We start from the raw sequence: 17,967 nt of genomic DNA on the forward strand, positions 1-17,967 counted from the left end.
TCTCACCCTAACTGCCCTTCAACCTGGGCCTTCAGGAGAATTAATGACAACTATCCCAAATCCTTATTCTAACTGGCCTTCAAGCCCCCCTTTTACTCAGAAGGGCCAACCTCCTCTGCTTTATGACAAAGGTCAGCAGACAAACAACAAAATGCTTGGCATTACCCATCATTCAAAGGGGGTCACGGGTGGTCCAGAAAGGTATTGAGGCCCTGCCCAGTCGTAGGAATTAAACCCTTCTAGTTGGACCACTGGTTTTAGGCTACAAACTCCCACAAATCTCAATCTGTAAATCTGCGGCAAGAGGTTTCCATATTTGACAAACCGAATATTCTGAAACAACAACAAAAAATATATTGTTATTTATGAAAGAGCGTGCAATGCAAAATTGGGCCAAAACCAGTGCAAACATATTGTCCTAGATTCCTCCTCCGCAGATCTCATTAGCTTAATTAGGAATTTATTTCAGTGCAGGACATTCGTCCCACTTTTCCCCGCAGACTTTGATAAATTAGCCCCCCACAACTTCCTATATGAATGAAACTTCATCCAGTGGGTGCCTCTGTCCCAAAAGCCAGAGAATTCTTTCCTCTGATTATTTAATTAGGAGAGTTTCTATATGTAAAATATATCCGCAAAGAAAAGGTATGGTAAAACTCCGCCATTAATCATCAATATTGATTGGGGGATAGTGAGGCATAAATCATAACTGATTCAGTCACTATATCTGTGATATACACTGTAAAGGGGCAGACGTGGGATTAATCAACCCGTAACGAGCAGCTGAGATTAATTATCTTCAAGCAATGACATCACAGGCGCCTAATCAGAGTTACACGCTTAGGAGAACTTTCCTCAATTATTTCATTAAATAATCTTTTCTTTAAAGGGGGAGTAACTGCTTCTAGATCCTTTTAATTGCACCAGTTCCCTGCTTTTTTTATATATATAATATACACAGGACTAGTAAATATCGGCAAGATAGCCAAGGTTATTCTTTCTATTGCTGGTGGTCACTCAGTTGCTGTTGAACTCAAAGCAGCCGGAGGCTAATATAAAGGGGACATTCCTTCCATTGAATTGGTGCTCTACCCTAACATTTCTGGACTGCAATAGTATCATGGGGTTAAAACACAATGGGAGCTGTTATCCAAAGGAATCCACTTTCATACTCACATGCCAATCCTATACTGGGAGGATTATTGGATTTTTCACCTAAATATTAATTGTTAAAAGTTTATGGGCAAGTTATTCGTTGCCCAGAGTGCCCTCCATTACTTCTGATTTTGGTCATTTCAAGAGACCCTGGATGCAAGAGCACTCAGGGGATCATAAGTGTGCCCCTTAGTACTTACACTTTTAACTTGTTTATTAATGACCTGGAGGTGGGCATAGACAGTACTGTTTCTATTTTTGCTGATGACACAAAATTGTGCAAAACTATAAGTTCCATGCAGGATGCTGCCGCTTTGCAGAGCGATTTGAACAAATTGTAAAACTGGGATGCAAAATGGAAAATAAAGTTCAAAGTTGAAAAGTGCAAAGTTATGCACTTCGGTAGAAATAATAAACATGCAAGTTATACAATAAATGGTAGAGTTTTGGGGGGGATCTTTAATTGAGAAGGATCTAGGGGTTTTTGTTGATAACAAGTTGTCTAATGCCAGGCAGTGTCATTCTGTGGCTACTAAAGCAAATAAAGTGCTGTCTTGTATAAAAAGGGCATTGACTCAAGGGATGAGAACATAATTTTGCCCCTTTATAGGCCCCTGGTAAGGCCTCACCTTGAGTATGGGGGGCAGTTTTGGGCTCCAGTCCTTAAGAGGGATATTAATGAGCTGGAGAGAGTGCAGAGACTGCAACTAAACTGGTAAAGGGGATGGAAGGGTTAAACTATGAGGTGAGACTGTCAGGGTTGGGGTTGATTTCTCTGTAAAAAAGGCGCTTGCGAGGGGACATGATTACTCTGTACAAGTACATTAAAGGGGATTATAGGCAGTTGGGGGATGTTCTTTTTTCCCATAAAAACAATCAGTGCACCAGAGGCCCCCCCCCCCCCTTTAGATTAGAGGATCAAGGCTTTCAGTAGGTGGGTTTTTTTTTTTACGGGGAGGGCAGTGAGGTTGGGGAATGCCCTTCCTAGTGATGCTGTAATGGCAGATTCTGTTAATGCCTATAAGAGGGGCCTGGATGAGTTCTTGAACAAGTATAGTATCCAAGGCTATTGTGATACTAATATCTACAGTTAGTATTGATGTTAGTATGCATGATTTATGTATGTGAGTGTATAGATAGGTCAGTATAGGTTTATGTGGGTGCTGGGTTCACTAGGAAGGGTTGAACTGGATGGACTGGTATTTTTTCAACCACATGTAACTATGTAACTATGGAGCGAAGCAGCACCTTACATCACAATAACCAAGAGCGTGGGGAGTGGGAAGCAGGCCGAATGCAATTAAGGTGCTGCTTGTAAAATGCCTAGATATTAATATTGTTAATTGAAGCTTAGGAACAGAGGGTTGCAGGCATTAAAAGGTTAAAGTTTGAAGAGTTAGGGGGCCGGGCCAATTCTAGCTGCCGATATCGGTCCCTTAGCGAGCGGATCTCAGTGTGTATGGCCACCGTTACCTCACCCTCATTACCCTACAAGTTCAGGTACCGAGGGCTATTGGAGCTTACTGATTCCTAAACCAAACACACACTGCTGCCAGTCGGGTTATTACAATGGAAAAAGGTGATATGCTTCCTTGAAAATTCTTGTGTATATTGAGCAGCCGATAGCAGACTGGATCCGCACAGTGAAATCAGGTGCTGCAAAACTGTAATGCTCTGGGTTCTAAGAGGTTCAGGCCTCTATCACTCCTCTGGACTCGACAGTGTGGGTTCTGACAAATGCCAGAGGGGCTTCTGTAAGATGCCATAGACAGTCACTATTTATTGGGCTGGGGGGGCTGTTTGTGCCTCTGGGTACTGGGAATGCCAGGGGGGCTGTAAGGTGCTACAGACAGTCACTATTTATTGGGCTGGGGGGGCTGTTTGATCCTCTGGGTACTGGGAATGCCAGGGGGGCTGTAAGGTGCCACAGACAGTCACTATTTATTGGGCTGGGGGGGCTGTTTGTGCCTCTGGGTACTGGGAATGCCAGGGGGGCTGTAAGGTGCCACAGACAGTCACTATTTATTGGGCTGGGGGGGCTGTTTGTGCCTCTGGGTACTGGGAATGCCAGGGGGGCTGTAAGGTGCTACAGACAGTCACTATTTATTGGGCTGGGGGGGGCTGTTTGATCCTCTGGGTACTGGGAATGCCAGGGGGGCTGTAAGGTGCCACAGACAGTCACTATTTATTGGGCTGGGGGGGCTGTTTTTGCCTCTGGGTACTGGGAATGCCAGGGGGGCTGTAAGGTGCCACAGACAGGCACTATTTATTGGGCTGGGGGGGCTGTTTGTGCCTCTGGGTACTGGGATGCCAGGGGGGCTGTAAGATGCCATAGACAGTCACTATTTATTGGGCTGGAGGGGACTGTTTGGGCCTTTGTGTACTGTAAGACAACTACAGGACCAGGACAGAAACGGTGGCTATCAGTTACATGCAGCTTGGCACAAAGTCAGCCTGCACCCTACCCTAACCTATCCTTTCCCAACCCAAAGCCAACCCAGTCCCTCTCTGACATCAGCATGCCCAGCCCAGGAAAGGAGGTAGAATCACAGGCATGGAGGGGCTGTGGACTAGGGTAGCCAACTGTCTGGTTTTCACCTGGACAACCCGGTTTTAGGAAGGGCTGTCCTGGTCAAAACTGCCTGCCTGGTTTTCCCAATTTGATATATATATACAGGGTATGGGGAAGTGTCTGTCCAGAAAGTAAAAACTATTAAGTGGGGGGGTTAAAAAGAGTGAAGGAAAAAACTTAAAAGACTGTGAGGAGTGCCCACTGGCAGCATCCAAAATGGCGGCACTCATGGGAAAATCAAAATAAGTAGATGCAAGAGACCCGGGTTCAAAGCTAAATTCAGGATTTCTCTCTGACTCCTGGTGTGCTCTAAAATGCTATTTCTGGCTGCCTGGTTCTTGGCCCTTTGGCTTGTTATTGACCCTGTTGTTTTGCTGCCGACCTGTGCCTGGAATAAGACTCTGAAACTCTTTAACTCTTCTGATACTGTGTTTTAGACTATTTGTTTACCTGAACTCTAGCTTTCTCCTTAGCTGGTTTCCTATATATAGGAGAGGGGACTGGTCTGTTTGTTTTCAAAAGACTGAAATGTAATTTGTTTTGTGGTAAAACTTGCTGGGAGACAATTGCCTGCTTGAAGTTATCCTGGTTATCACCACTTTTGCCATTTGTGTGAATTTCCATTATATAGATATAATATAAGGTTGTCCCCATTTCTGCCTGAAACTTATGTAAGTTTATCCACATTCCTGATTATCCTAATATAGAAAACTTTTTGATAAGCAAGATCTAATTAGTGTGAAAACGATAAAGTATTTGCATATACAGCCTTGTGGCCTTAACTAGCTGAACCTCATAAAGCCCACTTATCCCATAAAGCTTCTTTAAATTGGTTCATTCTATGAAGTGGAGAAAAATCTATTGCTCTGTTCCATGTTTTGCTGCTCTGAAACAAATCATTAGGATTTAATAGTCGGAGGAGCCAGTATCAGTCGCTGGTTGTTAAGTAATAGTTTAATAAGGCAGTGAGCTGAGTAAAGTCATTATTATGTGGGATAATGATGTTCTATATTTAAAAAGTCAAACTATCTTGTTAAATGTAATCTGGGTTTTACTGGCACAGAAATACTAAAATAAATTTGGATAGTTGCTTGTGCTGTTCATTTTAGCATACGCCACACAAATTATTTTTTTAGGTGAAATATAGAGGATTCCTTTTCCTGCACCTTTATTAAAGGGACAGTAACATCTAACATTTCCATAGTAAAGGGGATTTAAATTTGGTTTGCTAAACCAAAATGCAGGTATAGTAGGAAGAGATGGTGCTTACAGTATCAGTGGGGGGATAATAGCCTCTGGGAAGGGACTATGGCTGTGGGATAGCAGGTATAGTAGGGAGAGATGGTGCCTATAGTATCAGTGGGGGGATAATAGCCTCTGGGAAGGGACTGGGGCTGTGGGATAGCAGGTATAGTAGGGAGAGATGTGCCTATAGTAGCAGTGGGGGGATAATAGCCTCTGGGAAGGGACTGGGGCTGTGGGATAGCAGGTATAGTAGGGAGAGATGGTGCCTATAGTAGCAGTGGGGGGATAATAGCCTCTGGGAAGGGACTGGGGCTGTGGGATAGCAGGTATAGTAGGGAGAGATGGTGCCTATAGTAGCAGTGGGGGGATAATAGCCTCTGGGAAGGGACTGGGGCTGTGGGATAGCAGGTATAGTAGGGAGAGATGGTGCCTATAGTAGCAGTGGGATAATAGCCTCTGGGAAGGGACTGGGGCTGTGGGATAGCAGGTATAGTAGGGAGAGATGGTGCCTATAGTATCAGTGGGATAATAGCCTCTGGGAAGGGACTGTGGCTGTGGGATAGCAGGTATAGTAGGGAGAGATGGTGCCTATAGTAGCAGTGGGGGGATAATAGCCTCTTGGAAGGGACTGTGGCTGTGGGATAGCAGGTATAGTAGGGAGGGATGGTGCCTATAGTAGCAGTGGGATAATAGCCTCTGGGAAGGGACTGGGGCTGTGGGATAGTAGGTATAGTAGGGAGAGATGGTGCCTATAGTAGCAGTGGGATAATAGCCTCTGGGAAGGGACTGGGGCTGTGGGATAGCAGGTATAGTAGGGAGAGATGGTGCCTATAGTAGCAGTGGGATAATAGCCTCTGGGAAGGGACTGGGGCTGTGGGATAGCAGATATAGTAGGGAGAGATGGTGCCTATAGTAGCAGTGGGATAATAGCCTCTGGGAAGGGACTGGGGCTGTGGGATAGCAGGTATAGTAGGGAGAGATGGTGCCTATAGTAGCAGTGGGGGGATAATAGCCTCTGGGAAGGGACTGGGGCTGTGGGATAGCAGGTATAGTAGGGAGAGATGGTGCCTATAGTAGCAGTGGGGGGATAATAGCCTCTGGGAAGGGACTGGGGCTGTGGGATAGCAGGTATAGTAGGGAGAGATGGTGCCTATAGTAGCAGTGGGGGGATAATAGCCTCTGGGAAGGGACTGGGGCTGTGGGATAGCAGGTATAGTAGGGAGAGATGGTGCCTATAGTAGCAGTGGGATAATAGCCTCTGGGAAGGGACTGGGGCTGTGGGATAGCAGGTATAGTAGGGAGAGATGGTGCCTATAGTAGCAGTGGGGGGATAATAGCCTCTGGGAAGGGACTGGGGCTGTGGGATAGCAGGTATAGTAGGGAGAGATGGTGCCTATAGTAGCAGTGGGGGGATAATAGCCTCTGGGAAGGGACTGGGGCTGTGGGATAGCAGGTATAGTAGGGAGAGATGGTGCCTATAGTAGCAGTGGGGGGATAATAGCCTCTGGGAAGGGACTGGGGCTGTGGGATAGCAGGTATAGTACGCAGAGATGGTGCCTATAGAGCAGTGGCAGTATGCTGAGTAGGGCCCCTACAAAGCCTGTGTTGATCTGTGCCCAAGCACCACTAAAGCCAGTCCTACATTTTGAATATGTTCCTTTTACTAATGTAGGGACCCATAGGGTTAAGCTCCCTATGGCTTTACAACCCTACCTCTTCATATCTTTACTGTTATTGGGCAAAGCCTTTGTACTCAGGATTCAGTTATATAACTATCCCTTATTGGTTAGTCTGGCTGTTCACACCCCCCAGACTGACATAGTGTCTGGCAAGGAGGTGTGACTTTCTCTTTGGGCTGCCTCTGCTTTCCAGTGCAAAGCTCCACTGAGCGTGGGAGCAGAACTTAGACCCCAGAAGCCATTTTACCCCAGAGGACACTATCCCTCTGGAGAAGTCAGACACAGGGCCCCATGAACGAGGTTTTAGTAAGCACAGCAGGTCTGTTATAGCACTTTCTAGGAAAGTGACATAGTTAGCACCTAGTAAGAAAGGGCAGCTAATAGTCCCAACAAAGGAGAGTTAGCTCTGGGAGTATTTCTCCTATCTGGCAATGTTGCCTCAGTGTAGGGCCACGGAGTAGAGATAGTGACAGGCATAGAATCAACCCTGATCCCTACTCACCCGGAGGACTCATATACTAGAAGTTATCAACCTGAAGGATCAAATATCTAGCCAGTCTACCTCCACAGGGGGCATTGATCTGAAAGGTGTATCTACCCTGCCCAGACTCTACCAAGAGGTGGGATAAAGCGGTGTACACCCTCTCTTCTTCCTCAGAGTGCACTATTACCTAACATCTACCTCTGCCTGTCTGTGAGTATTGATAACCCTGCTTGCAACTGTGTCTTGGACAATAAACTGTATTATAGTTAACCAGCAAGAACCTTTCTGGCGTCCATATATCCTGCACTTGCACTAAACAGCTACAGTGAGTTGTAGTTTAACTACAGCCTCCGCTCCGGTCTGGTCTCTTCCACCTAAGCGAAGGCCCATCCTAAGAAAGGGAGTCACATGTAACCCATGCTCACCTAAATACTAGCCTGGTTTTAACTATTTTCATAGCCAAACAAGTGAAGATAGTGGATAGTGAAGAGGTAAAATACAATATGTCAGCAGGGAAATCCATTTTTTTCTGCTGAACAGGTGTTTTAGACAACAAAATGGGTTAACACATCCCTAGAGCCAGTGCAGTTACTCACATGACACTACTCAGCCCTTTCCTACAGCCATTCATCATTAAGTGTGAGCCCTGTAAACCAGGTACCGCGTTAATGTCCTCAGCTGGTTCTTGACAAATTGGGTTGTTAAAAGAGGATTTTATTGCGGGTGGGTGAGTAACCTTGTAGGGAACAGCATGCATTATGAGGGGCTTTCTGGCAATCTGATCCATAACATATACATATTTGCTGTAACTAGTTTCCTAGTATTAAAGAGAAAGCTTGTCAGGTTTAGTAGTGGTTACCTTGGTTTTAATTTTCCTAAAGACATTCCAATGAGAATGTTCCCTATTAGTGCTAAATATCTCAGTATACAACAAAATTAAAAATCAAATCAAATTAAAATCAACTCTGAGAATTCTACAGACCAAAAACTTAATTATTAATGGAAACCATTGAGAATGCTGATTACAACTCTATGACAGCCATCTTGCACTTATCTTACATACTGACATTATGGTGCCTATTATTATTTTGCATTTTAAAGCAGTCACTGGCTGTGGAGATTTGGGAAAAAGTTTTGGATAAGTTTTATTATATATATATATATATATCACATTATTCTGGGATTTGTACTCCATCAACAACTAAAGAAAGTTTGGTAGAGCAGTGCAGTGCTGCATGGTTTACAACCCCTTTAACAACTTCAGCGACTTGTATGTAATCATGGAAAAATGCTGTGACTTGAGCAGGGAGGGTTCTCATTGGACGACTGGACTGGCCTATCTCAGTTGGACTACAGCTTTATCATGCTTAATGTTTGTGTGATACGGCTGGACTCCCTCATCGTTGGTGGGACAGTGGAACTTCCTGGGGCCCATACAGTGACACCATCTATGATGTCAACTAGGTGGGTGGGTCTGGGTCAGGTTTGGTCGGTGAATTTTTTTCTCAACCTTGGCTAAAGTAAGCCAAGGTTAAGAAAAGGTGGGTTAGGGTGGCTGTGGGTTGGAAATTCCCCAATTATAGGTTTGCCACCTGTCCAGTTTCTACCCAGACAGCTATGTCATAGCCCCATCCCCGCAATGTCCCCACCCTTCTCCAACGACATCACAGCCCCACCCAGTAACGTAAACACCTGACCCCTCCCCGGAGTTAGAGGAAAAGGTGGCAACCCTAGTGCAGTATGATCCAATCATAGGGCTGATTTGGCTCGTGTGTAGATGGCCAAATTGGGCAACCGACCCATATAATGAGATCTCCACATGTATGGCCTACTTAACTCCACTTTCCCTAGCACTTCCTTTTTGGGTTTTCTGCAGTTGGGCCTTCATATATGTGCCCCACACAGAGGGCAATTCAACTGGGATGTGCTGCTCTGCGAATACTCTGGGCTTTGTAGGCTTACTGGTAATAATTTCTCCCAAAGAAGATAGTGGTATACAGTGTCACAATGGCGTTCCATGTCAGAAAAGGCTAATTATAAAGGGCAAGATGCTCTGCTAATAACCAGATACTGTTATTTCTGCTGTAAAAGCCTCTGGAGACCATATCAAGTTAGAACTTCCATGTTGCTTTTCATGTGGTGATTTTGTGGTTTAATATTATTTATGAACCACTTTAATGATGGTGAAATATTTCTGCGAAGTGAAAGATATATATTACTTAAACTCATTTACAAGATACAATAGATCAACATTACTACTGCCCTGAAGTTAAAGAGAGCTGGTTAAACTGCCCATGTTAAGGTGCCCATACACGCTAAGATCCGCTCGCTTGGCAAGGTCGCCAAGCGAGTGGATCTTCTCCCGATATCCCCACCTACGCGTGGGCGATATCTGGCTAATTCGCCCGTTTGGCCCTGGGACCAAATGATTGAATTAGAACGCCAAGTATACGTGTTTGTCGGTTCGGGGACACCATCAATGAGCATCAAACCTGCCCGATTGAGATCTGGCCAATTTCAGCCCAGATGTAGGTTGGGCAGGTCTGTTGTTAGTGCCCATACACGGGCCGAATTGGTCTAAGGGACCGATATCGGCAGCTAGAATCGGGCCGTGTATGGCCACCTTTAGATAGGCGCAAGGTGGCCAAGATAGTGTTGATCTATTGTATCTTGTAATTGAGTTTGAGATGAGCAAGGGGGGCCAAATGTGCCAAGTTTACAACCCCTATTGCAAACTTATAAAAGTCAACCTTTAATGACTTTAATATCATAGCAGTGCAATTACACTTCTAATAAAAGAAATGACTTTAAGAAATCATATAACCTACCCATGTCCAGACCCGCAGCCTTGCTTTGCCCCTCTCTGGCCTAATCTATAGAGACAGGCTTTCAATATTGTCGCTCCCACGCCTGTCACAGTCTATGCACTTTCCAGCATGTTTAATTATTTATCAGGCTCTTACATGGCTCTGTGTGATATCTCACTGGGGTAACGGTTGCTCTGCTGCTTTAGTGCAGGTCTAAATCTGAGTATGGAGCTATCTGCTGGCGCAACAACATCTGTCATTAGCAAAACATACTGACTGGATATTGTAATGACTGGACACAGCGTCCCTGCAATTTATATGGAAAGAATACATCACTTATGGAAATATATAGGGTGGTGCACACCAAACAATGTAAAAAAATAGGCAAAAAAAGTTCTATGCTTACAGGTCTTGAGTAAATAGATGTGACCGTCCTGCCATATTGTTTTCCATATATGGTACAGGATAAGGGCACAGTATATTATTTTTGCAAAAGTATCTTTCTTTGTATATTTGTATTAGTACATATGGGTAGGGATTTTATTGAATAAAAACATTACAAAAGGCAAAATAACTTCACATTACAATAACAAACACAAAAGCTTTAAAATCAGAAAGAAACGGTTACATTCCATTTACATTTAGTTACTCATTTCACTTGTTCTCTTAAAATCCATCTCAAGTCTTTTGATTTTTACATTTGCCATTTACTTGCTCCTCACCGGTTCTTTTGACCTGGAAACTTGGGGCTCCTGCTACTTCCTCTGGTCCCTCCACAATGTCATCCTCCCCCAGAGACCCCCACTCATCCTCTTGGTTTTGGCCTTTCTTTTTATTTTTCCTCCCTCTTGAAACCTCTTCACTGAAAACACTTTTCCTTTTTTCCTTCCTTTCCTCCTCCCTTTCCTTTCCCAGTCTCACCAAAACCTCCTCCTCCTCCCTTTCCTTTCCCATACATATGGGTAGGAGCAGCCAGATGGTTTCCCACAGTCCACTATCATTCAAAGGCAAAGCTATCCACAATACAACTCTCTATTAATGGGAGTTTTAAGAAACCTGATCAGGAAAGGGGTCCGATGTCCACAGTGGGAATCCTGGAACTACAGCCTTCTTAAGGTGGCACTGGCAGCAGCCTAGGTTCCCTTGCATCAATAGGCCTATTAGCCTGCAGAGTGGGGGAAGTGTAAGTGGTGTCTTTGGATGCAACTACTTTTAATGAATGGCATCAATACATGCAATGGCTACATCCATTTTAATACAATCTCAGGGTCTGACTGGGCTGGCAGGACCCTGGGTAAAAAGCCAGTGGGCCTTGCCAACACAAGCCCACTCCCCTCACCCAGGCTTATTAGTACTTTTACTTTCTATGCAGGGCCTCTACTACTGTATTTATATTCCCATCTCTCGCTTAAACCACTGCCTGGTTGCTAGGGTAAATAAGAGTCTAGAAACCATTTAGCTGCCAAAATACCAAATGGAGAGCTGCTGAACAAAAAGCTAAATAACTGAATAACCATAAAAAATAAAAATTGAAGACCAATTGCAAATTGTGTCAGAATATCAATGTCTACATCATCCCCTACCACATATACAGGTATAGTAGTGTACACAGAACATTCCCCCTTTTCTTTTTTTTCTTTTTTTTACTTGGTTTCCAAACTGATAACCACAAATTCAAAAAAAGACACTGGTCAACCATATGTGTTGCTGGACTACAAATCTCAATACTGATGTCACAAGTACGCACGGGGTGCAACCAATTGAATTACCCGCTGACCACCAATGACAGGGCCTATAATTCTTTAAACTGTATCACGGTCGGGCCCCCTTTAAAGCGAGGATCGTGCGGGCCCAGGACAACTGTCCCCCCTGATCTGGGTGGGCGATATCAGGCTAATATATCTGTTTGGCCCTAGGGCCAAATGATCGAATTAACATAGTGGGTATAGGCGCTGTTGGTTCAGGGAGTGCATCAATGAGCCGATGCAGTTCCCGATCCAACGGAAAAATCAAACCTGCCTGATCAATATCTGCCCGATTTCAGGCCAGATGTTGGTCGGGCAGGCCCGTAGTTGCTGCTCCTACATGGGCAGATAAGCTGCCGAATCGGTCTAAAGGACTGATATCAGCAGCTAGAATCGGCCTTCTTTAACCAATGAAAGGTTAAAGAAGAAAGACAGACATTTTCTAAATACCATGGTAAAATGTTCATTAGACCCCCCCCCCCTGAAACGCCGGTTTATTTTTTGGAATGTAATTACCGAATTAGTGCACCAATGCAAGGAAGATCGGCTTCTCTTCACAGTTTGCGGGCGCCATTTTACTTACGTTCACGTCACTTCCCTCTGCTGATGATCTGTACTGCACATGCGCCACCTAGTGATCATCGCAACCATGCAACAGCAGAATATCGCATCAATACAGGAGACTTCAGAAGGCTGGCTACTGCGCATGCATGGGGCGCATTAGGAAAGGAATGCGCATGCGTACGCCCAAAATAAACTTTAGTAAGATAGTTAAGCTGTCTATGCAATGGACTACAAGTAGAAAGTTTTTTGGGAAGCGAAGAAGCACTCTGGAGAAACCACTGGACAGTATAATGAATCATTAAGAGTAAGTATATGTTCTCCTTATTGCCATTAATTGGAGATTTACTTTTTTTTTACCTTTAGTTGTCCTTTAATATAAATTAAAAGTAAGTCTAAAGGCATTCTTTGTAAGTACTTACTGCATATCTAAATTCCCAGATCCCTGCTTGCTTCTCTGAGATATGGTGCTGGCAGCCTACAGCAGTGTGAAGCCTACAGTGACATCACTGAAATCTCTCTCCCCTTCCTGTAGGTGCCAGCGGCAGCCTTCCTATTCTCTGAGCATGTGTGTAACTTGATCCTGTCTCCTGTTCTGAGCTACACATGCCCACCAGCCAATCAGAAGCGGATCTGGCAGAGGGGAGGGGGGGGGGAGGGAATGAAACACATGTGCAGTATGAAGCAAGGAGGGAAAGGAAGGGAGAATACCTTTTTAGAGATGGCTGCCTGTTCTAGAAAATGTGAAGTAAGTGTGAGTGAGTAAATATGTGATTAGGTGAGCCAAAAGTGTGGGGTTTTTACTAAACAATAGGAGGACTATTGGGCAGTATGCTTTTTACATTTTGATTTGCATTCTCCTTTAAGCTGTGTATATGTGGATATAAAGCTACTTTACTGTTATACATACAAATGCAGCTTCATTAGCACCCAGCCCCGCCTGGCTCCATTCCTTTACTTTCCCTTTGCACGTTGAGGGGTGTAGCCTAAAGACATGCCACAGCAAATCAGCTTTCAGTCTGCTCTGTCACTCACACATTTCTGCAGCCCATGTGTCTTCACCCTAAAACATTTTTTACGATTGTTCCAGTAAAATTCTTATTGGTGAATTGTTTAATTGTGTAATTACATTTCTCGTCAACTGCTATAGAAACCTAAGGGGCACAGTGGGACAGCTTTATAGTTGGGTTTAGTGTCCCTTTAAAGGAGAAAGAAAGGTAAAAACTAAGCAAGCTTTATCAGAAAGGTCTATGTAAATACAGCCATAAGCACTTACTGTAATGCCTCTATCAAAAGAAACACAGGATTTCTTGTCTCTTTTTTTCCTGTGCCAGAGTCTGCGCAGCTCTCTCCCCTCTCCTGCTCTCCCTCCCATAAGAATGCTAAGAACTCCTTCCCCACTTAGGAATGTGGATCTGAGCCAATCAGCAGGAAGCATCCTCATAGTCTTACAAACTGCGCATGTACAAGGGTCTCAGTGCAGGCATTTTCTATGAGGCTTCTGATCATCTGAACGGGAGAAATATGGGAAGACTTAAGGGCACTATTGAGAGAACTGAAGGTATGCCTGCAGCTTGAGATTAACTCTTTATTAGCCTTTCCTTCTCCTTTAAAGTCTTTCTAGCACAGAGCAACTAGTTAGAATTCTGATTACACAGTAATCTCCCTATGTTAGACAACAGCAAGATGCCTGACCTTAAGGTGGCCATACACGAGCAGATCCGCTCGCTTGGCGATGTTGCCAAGCGAGCGGATCTTCCCCCGATATCCCCACCTACGGGTGGGCGATATCGGGGAGCATTTATGTAAAAAAATCGGTCCAAGGGACCGATATCGGCAGCTATAGTCGGCCCGTGTATGGGCACCTTTACTTGTAGGCAATGCTCTCACTGGTGAATTCTCTTTCATCTTAAATAAAATGTTTACTACCCCTTTAAATACACCAGAGCTTGGACTAAGGAAACTCTCTTGCTTGTTCATTCCGCTCTGTACTACAGAGAAGCAAACCCTTCTCTCCGCTATTCCAAGCCCCCACACTCCGCCCGCTAAAAGAAAGTCAACTTTCGCACGCCGGCGCTCAGTTTCCCCAGAAGCTGTGAAATTAAAACAGTTTGAAATTAAAAATGTAAACTGCTTCTGACAAGGTTTTGTGAAAGCGAGAGCTGCAATCGCACGTGCCTTCCACTTCAGGTTACCCCCATGCGCGTACCTCCACCCCCACCGATTTTACATATTTGTGATATGAATTATTAATTAGCGTTACAGCTTTTATTTTGATGGTAAAGGTTTTGATGAATGTGGCAGTGTAATTACTTTACATACCGCCAGAAAAAAAAAATTTAATTTTATTTACTCTGATAAATAATTAAATTGTTGGCAACGATTGCGTTGTATTCCTGCTCCCGCCCGCTCGCTGCTGCTTGCATCTCTCTAATTAAAACTAGGTTGCTAGAATCTAAAGCAGCGTGTAGGAAATAAATGATGACATGCAAAGGGGGAAATATATAGATATAAAAGCATAGGGAAAAATGTACTTTGTGCAGTATTTATGAGAATCAATAAGTTTAGAATAGATGAGAAGAACAGAAAATCAAATGTAAACAGAGCAAGCAGGATTCCCATTGGATGAGCCTCTTGCATTAATAATTAGGCTTCATTCTTGTAATCTGCTAATGCTGCAGAATGCTGAAATTTGTACCCCACTGAATGGAGCAACACTGCTGTGAAAGGGATTTACGCCTCTCCCTTCCCTAAAGACCTAACCTCGGAAATACGGAACAGAACACGGGAAACATTCACTCTTGGGAATAGGGACGCCACCTTTTTTGTTAAGTAATACCGGCCTATGGGTGGTGGCATGGGTGGACTAGGCATGGAAACGGGCGGGAATAGGCAGAGGTAATTTGGCAGTGGAGAGGGTCAGGGAGGGAAAGGGTTTATCAGGTATTACAAATTTACTGGCAATTATAGGGCTGGTGATTTACCGGGCGCCGGTCAAATACTGGTTGGGTGGCAACCCTACATGTGAATTAAACCCCTGAAGCATAATAATTCACCTGGACTGAATAATTCTCTTGCTTTGATGTACACATTATGGCCCATTTATGATTGTACCATGGTGCAAGAGCCAAAGTGCTAAAAGGTGCAAGTGTACACCCCTTTAGTGCTCATTTAACAAGCATTTGCACCCCAAGAAGCAGACCTCAGCATCAGGAGACACAGGCCAGCCCTGTCTATACAGATATGTATGTATCTATTTTTTATTTATATAGCACAGCTTCTTATGTATACATCACTGTACTGTAGAAAAGTAAATTAACAGAACAAACAGGGATCATTACAATAATAAATAAGTACGACTGCATTAGAGACTAAGAGCTAAGTGTCAAAGAGACAAGAAGGAGATCCTTGCCACCTGGAGCTTACCATCTAAGTACAGATAAGGACATCTGCCTGTTACTGCCAGACAACAACTACCATCATGAGTTAACTGAGAGTTGTAGCCCAGTTGGCGACATTAGAGAGTTGAGTTATTTCAAGAAAAACACAGCAAGTCCAGTTGGTTCGACTTATTACTACACATATACCAGGTATGGGATCCCTTATCCGGAAACCTGTTATCCAGAAATTTCCAAATTACGGAAAGGCCATCTTGCATAGACTCCATTATAAGAAAACAATCCTAATTTTTTTTTAAATATTTCCTTTTTCTCTGTAATAATAAAACAGTACCTGTACTTGATCCCAACTAAGATATAATTACCCCTTATTGGGGCAGAACAGCCCTATTGGGTTTATTTAATGGTTAAATGATTCCCTTTTCTCTGTAATAATAAAACAGTACCTGTACTTGATCCTAACTAAGATATAATTACCCCTTATTGGGGGCAGAACAGCCCTATTGGGTTTATTTAATGGTTAAATGATTCCCTTTTCTCTGTAATAATAAAACAGTACCTGTACTTGATCCCAACTAAGATATAATTACCCCTTATTGGGGGGAGAAAAGCCCTATTGGGTTTATTTAATGGTTAAATTATCCCTTTTCTCTGTAATAATAAAACAGTACCTGTACTTGATCCCAACTAAGATATAATTACCCCTTATTGGGGGCAGAGCAGTCCTATTGGGTTTATTTAATGGTTAAATGATTCCCTTTTCTCTGTAATAATAAAACAGTACCTGTACTTGATCCCAACTAAGATATAATTACCCCTTATTGGGGCAGAACAGCCCTATTGGGTTTATTTAATGGTTAAATGATTCCCTTTTCTCTGTAATAATAAAACAGCACCTGTACTTGATCCCAACTAAGATATAATTACCCCTTATTGGGGCAGAACAGCCCTATTGGGTTTATTTAATGGTTAAATGATTCCCTTTTCTCTGTAATAATAAAACAGTACCTGTACTTGATCCCAACTAAGATATAATTACCCCTTATTGGAGGCAAAACAATCTTATTGGGTTTAAATGATGTTTAAATTATTTTTTAGTAGACTTAAGGCATGGAGATCCAAATTATGGAAAGATCCCTTATCTGGAAAGCCCCAGGTCCCAAGCATACTGGATAACAGGTCCTATACCTTTACCATGACCTGGATCAATGAGAATCTTCACAAACATTAGAGTTAGGTATAATCTTGGGAAAGAAAGCTAAAGTGTGTCAGATATGAGACCTTAGACTACTGATCATACAACGTATACATACAGATTGTTGGAGGACATTAAAGACTTCGGTCACTGGGAACAATGGGAAAGTTGGATATGATGCAGCATTCTATTTTCAACTTTGCTCTGTCTCTAAAGAAAGAAACGTGTTAGCAACCTTTATTTCTGCACATTAAAAGTGCACTTGTCAGAAATATCAAACAGTAACTGGCACTCACTGGGGTTCAGGACGGTGTCTTTGAACGCCAATTCCTTTGTTGATTTAACCTCAAACTGGAGGCTTTCAGATCTTCACGTATTCGCCAGCAGTCATTTAATATCTGTTAGAGAGTAAAGTACCACTTGAATGTGTCCAAAATATCTGCAGAAAGTACTTTTTTTAAAATGTCATTTATTTTAAGGGAGAATAAACTTCAACTTCTACGGTGCGGAACAATTCTTCTCAGTGAAATACAAATAGCATCTGACCTCAGAGTATGCTGGAAGTTCTAGGTTTCCAACATTTAGGTAAAGTATCCTTCAGCGTTACTGTATGTATTCCCTATAAAAGAACATATATAACGTCTCCCATATTGAAGCTCCCATATTGTCTCTAACATGAGGATATGGCAACATTCTACAATATTTCTCTGCATAATTAAAATACAGTGGTTGTTGGACTTTGGGTTCAAGCATCCCCCGGTGGGACACTGTTTCCAAAGGGTCCAGCTTATTTTATTCCAAGAATATCTAGGACAGCAAATACATTTTAACTTCAAATGACTCTAACTGACCCTTAATCTGGGCTTTCTGATCATCTAGGAGAGCAAATTCTCATTAAACATTGCCCTTGCTGTCCTTCAGGATATGCCCCCCCTCTGGCACTCCTCCAGGTCCCACGGTTCCTCACTGCCTTAGAAGATAGTCATGTATAGGGAGAGCAGGCAAGATTTATATTGGAGTATTGCTACAATGGAGCAGCTGGATCTGAAGTACTTTTGTTGTGTAGTGTTGCTTTAAGAATTGGTTGACTCAGCCCCCATAATGCTTTAACAATAGGCAATAGCCT

The sequence above is a fragment of the Xenopus tropicalis genome, chromosome 3 (genome assembly GCF_000004195.4).
Source record: "Xenopus tropicalis strain Nigerian chromosome 3, UCB_Xtro_10.0, whole genome shotgun sequence".
Taxonomy (NCBI): Eukaryota; Metazoa; Chordata; class Amphibia; order Anura; family Pipidae; genus Xenopus; species Xenopus tropicalis.